At 36.3% G+C, this 5,020-nt stretch overlaps 1 pseudogene; it reads left to right on the top strand.

The window, feature by feature from the left end:
* The first annotated feature begins 226 nt into the window (after positions 1-226).
* LOC118031462 (G-type lectin S-receptor-like serine/threonine-protein kinase RKS1) lies at positions 227-3,555 on the top strand (annotated as a pseudogene).
* The last annotated feature ends 1,465 nt before the right edge of the window (positions 3,556-5,020 follow it).

Below are 5,020 nucleotides of genomic sequence, written 5' to 3'. Positions count from 1 at the left end.
ATATTTCTAAAACTAGAGGACGGTGTCGTTTCCAAAGAATCTGGATTGATATTTTAACAAAAACAAGTCATTGCCTAGATTTCGAAGGTTGAAAAGACTATCTCACTAAAGAGACGCCTGATTCCGTCACTTAACTTCTCTGGAGACTTGTCTGAAGGCCATATCCATTCTCCACAAAGCAAAAATTTAAACACTTTTCCAAACGCCAAGATCCAGTTGCCCCATCATGAAGCTTGAAAAACTGTTCCAGCTTTTTTCTCTTATAAAGCTCCAATTCTCATCTTGTACATCCCAAGACTCCTTAAAGACCAACCAAACCATTACAGAAGGTGACCTTTTTATCTCCGAAGGAAATATTTTCACACTAGGATTTTTCAGTCCTGGCAGTTCTACCACTACATATCTTGGAATTTGGTACCATAAAGTACCAGAACAAACTGTGGTGTGGGTTGCGAACAGGAACGATCCAATCATTGGTTCCTCTGGATTTCTCTTTATAGACCAATATGGAAACCTCGTTCTCCATGGGAAAGATGACCAAAAGCTTCCTGTGTGGTCTACAAATGTTTCAGTGGAAGAAAATGATACCTACTATTGGATTCAGGAAATTTGATATTGGTCAGGAAAGAAGCAGAAAAACTGTATGGCAAAGTTTCGATTATCCTACGAACATCCTGCTTCCTGGAATGAAACTGGGACTGGATCGAAAATTAGGAATTGATCGGTTCCTAAAATCATGGAGATCAGCTGATGACCCTGGGTTCGGGGACTTTTCACTTAGGATCAACCCAAATGGCTCACCGCAAATCTTTTTCTATAATGGTACAAAGCCAATTAGTAGATCCCCTCCTTGGCCATGGAGAAGTCAAATGGGCTTATTCAACAGCACTTTAGTAAATGATCCAGATGAAATATACTGGGTCTACACAGTTCCTGATGATTCTTATCTGCTAAGAATAATAGTGGATCATCCAGGACATGTAAAGGCTTTAACATGGCGACAAAGTTATGGTCAGTGGAAGGAATACTGGAGGTCCCCTCACTTCCACTGCGACTATTATGGAAATTGTGGTGCTTATAGTACGTGTGAATTTGTCAATCTAAATGAATTTGGATGTGCCTGTTTACCTGGGTTCGAGCCCAAGTTCCCATTGGAATGGTCTGCGAGAGATGGGTCCGGTGGTTGTGTCAGGAAGTGGCTACATACGTCTTCGGTGTGCCAGCATGGTGAAGGGTTTGTGAAGGTGGAAAATGTAATTCTTCCGGAAAGTTCAGCTGCAGTTTGGATGGATATGAGCAAGAGTCTTGCAGACTGCGAAGTGCAATGCAAGAGGAATTGCTCATGCTCTGCATACGCAATCATTGCAATTCCCGTAAAAAATTATGGTTGTTTGACATGGTACAAGGAATTAGTAGACATTAATTATGTTAGGAGTGAAAGTCATGATCTGTATGTTCGTGTTGATGCATATGAATTAGGTACCCTTTTTCTGCTCAGTACCTACTTCATAGGATTGTCATTACATATATTGATTTATGAGAGCTTTCCTATGCTTTCACTGCAGGAAAGAAACCATAGATATTGGTACGTTTTAGGTGCCAAAAGGGCTACCCTTTGCCATATGTATTGTCATATTTCCTTTGAAAATGGGGTGGTTTTTCCTATGGAGTTAATCTTTATTCTTTTAACTCTCATGCAGCTGATTCTAAAAGGAAGTCAAATGATTCTCGTGAGAAAACGATGCTGGCCGTTTTAGCACCATCAATTGCATTGTTGTGGTTTCTCATTAGCCTGTTTGCTTATTTGTGGTTCAAGAAGAGAGCCAAAAAAGGTACTGAACTGCAGGTAAACAGCACTTCTACTGAATTGGAATATTTCAAGCTCAGCACCGTAACGGCGGCCACTAACAATTTCTCTCCAGCTAACAAACTCGGGCAAGGTGGTTTTGGCTCTGTTTATAAGGTTGAGTTTCTTGCATTTAGCTAAAAATTAAATGGCTTCTCAATACTACAGATTTGTTTTTCTCTAATTTGCATAATTGTAATGTAGAGGCTTAATCTTGTAACATGATTTTCTTGTAACATGATTTTAGGGTCAGCTAGCTAATGGAATGGAGGTTGCAATAAAAAGGTTATCTAGAAGTTCAGGACAAGGAAAAGAAGAATTTAAAAATGAAGTTACGGTAATTGCAAAGCTTCAACACAGGAATCTTGTGAAACTTCTAGGTTATTGCACTCAGGATGGAGAACAAATGTTAATCTATGAATACTTGCCAAACAAAAGCTTGGACTCGTTTCTTTTCCGTAAGTCTCTTTATGTTTTTATTGCCCTGATTTACTCTAGTTGTCAAATTATACCTATCTTAAAAATAATTGTTTCAACAGATGAAAGCAGAAGATTGTTATTGGATTGGCGAAAACGCTTTGATATTATTGTTGGGATAGCTCGTGGGATTTTATATCTTCACCAAGACTCCAGGTTGAGAATCATTCACATGGATTTAAAATGCAGCAACATTCTATTGGATGCAGAGATGAACCCAAAAATATCAGATTTTGGAATAGCAAAAATATTTGAAGGCAACCAAACTGAAGATAGGACAAGGAGAGTTGTAGGAACATAGTAAGTACCTTTGCCTAAAACAAAGACCGAGTGACAAAGTACTATCATTGATTACCAGGAATACTAAAACTTCAGAATCTTGTTTTTCTGATGCAGTGGCTATATGTCGCCAGAATATGCTGTGTTTGGAACTTTCCGCAAAATCAGATGTTTCAGTTTTGGGGTCATGTTGCTAGAGATTGTTAGTGGAAAGAAGAACAATAGATTTTATCAACAGGATCCTCCTTTGACCTTGATTGGATATGTGAGTTATAAGATAGCCCATTGTGCTCTTGGCTGAATTTCAATGTTCACAATTTTAGATGTTGTCTGCTCTTATTTCTTGTATGTTAATGATTTATATGAACAACACAGGTGTGGGAATTATGGAGAGAAGGCAAAGCATTGGAGATAGTTGATCCATCACTGACGGAGTTGTATCATCCGCGTGAAGCCTTGAAGTGCATACAAATCGGTCTACTTTGCGTGCAAGAACATGCCACGGACAGACCATCTATGTTGGCAGTTGTTTTTATGTTGAGTAACGAAACAGAGATTCCTTCTCCAAAACAACCTGCATTCCTCTTTAGAAAATCTGACAATAATCCTGATATAGCATTAGACGTAGAAGATGGACAGTGTTCTCTAAATGAGGTGACCCACCGCTGAAGCAATTCCTCTTACTGAAATTGCCTGTCGCTGAAGCTGTACTGTCTGAGTAATTGCTAATATGAAGTTCCATTAGAGTTGTACCCACCGCTAAAACTCCCAACCTGATTCTAAACAACTGATCCATTGTGCCTAGTGTCAAGGAAGAAACCTAACAGCATCATCATATGTTATGCTATAGGTGTGGTGTTCGTCAACTATTCTTTTATGGATAGTTACTCTATCTACCTTTTGTTTTGATGCTTGCTTTGTCTTTGCCTTTTTCTCCTCTGTTCCTGAGCCACAAATAACCAAATATGCTAATGATCTGCCATGTTGAACCCACAGTTGGAACAAGAAGGGTCAGCAATTCCTTTTTAAGAGAACCATTTGATGCCCTTGCATTCTGCATGAGAATGAGAAGAGTACAGAGAACTCAATTGTGATTGAAACAGAACAGAACAAAGACAATAACTTTGAAGATCAGACGCCTTTTCTCACTAATATTTTTGTTTATGAAAAATGTTTCTGAAAATAGTAGTTTTATTGGGAAATTCAGCGCAAAACAAGTACTAATTTAAGTGCATCGACACGAATATACACTTGTGAAGGTACTTTTTCTACCTTCACAAACCCTTGAGTTCATACCTGTTAATGTCAGCAGGTTTAAATGTACATCAACAGGTGTATATATAGACAAAGTATAATTGCATCTGGCCTCTCCATGGCTACGAGACTGTTCGCCAATAATGTCCTGTACCCTTGGAGAGAGAGAATTGTGGGAAATAAGTAAATATTTTGATTCAATAATTTGTGTTTAGAAAGTAAAAAATAATTGGAAACAAGAGTTTAAAAAAATAAATAAATTATATTTATAAGAATATCGATCCCAATGCAAGTGTCAAAGTACTCTCAAAGCAAGCTAAGTTTTATATAAAGAATTTGTTTTTGTCAATTTTTTCATGTGATAAGTATAAATGAAATTCATTGTCATTTTCAAGTTGATCTTGGCTCAATTTTCTTCATTTTAAGTGTGAAAGAAAGAAAATAGTAATAATAAATAAAATAAAATTATAAATTAGATTTTTTATTTTTTATTAATTAAGGGTATTATAGTAACAATTAATATATTAGTAATTACATAATAATTTAATGGATAAAAATAAAAATAAACTTTATAGCAACTTACACTCTATCTTGTCAGAGAATTAAAACCAATATCAATACAGAGAAGGATAGGAAGCTCAAGGAGAAGATTTGATTTATGGCCAAAATCTTTATTTTTTTTTTTACCAATATTTTAATTGACTTTTTTTATGCAGTTTAGGGTTGTTGTAACCCATTTTCGGGTCCCCACAAAAATAAATAAAATAAATAGCCAAAGGAGTTTAGAAAATAACAGGAGGCAGAAGCGCTCGGAAATTGGTCAAAAAAATCGGTCAAGGAGGTTAAAAATACAAAGATGAATTTTTGACAATATATTCTTGAATGATAAGAGCCCTGGTGGATAAGAAAATTTGATTTTTGAGGAGAAAAGTCCAAATTTGGAGGTTTATGGACTTAATTGGATTTTTAATTGAATTTATAGAGGATTTAAGTGCAAGAAAAATTGATTTTTAAGTCAACTTGGGCTTTAATTAGAAGCAATTTAAGTTCTGGGGCCAAAATATATTTTTTAGGAATTTATTGGGTCAAATCAGGGGCTTAATTGCATAAATATTGAAGTTTAATGGCCAATTAGGGACTTAATTGAAGAAATCCGAAACCAGG

The sequence above is a fragment of the Populus alba genome, chromosome 11 (assembly GCF_005239225.2).
Source record: "Populus alba chromosome 11, ASM523922v2, whole genome shotgun sequence".
In the NCBI taxonomy this organism is placed as follows: domain Eukaryota; kingdom Viridiplantae; phylum Streptophyta; class Magnoliopsida; order Malpighiales; family Salicaceae; genus Populus; species Populus alba.
This window is presented reverse-complemented; position numbering and strand designations above follow the sequence as displayed.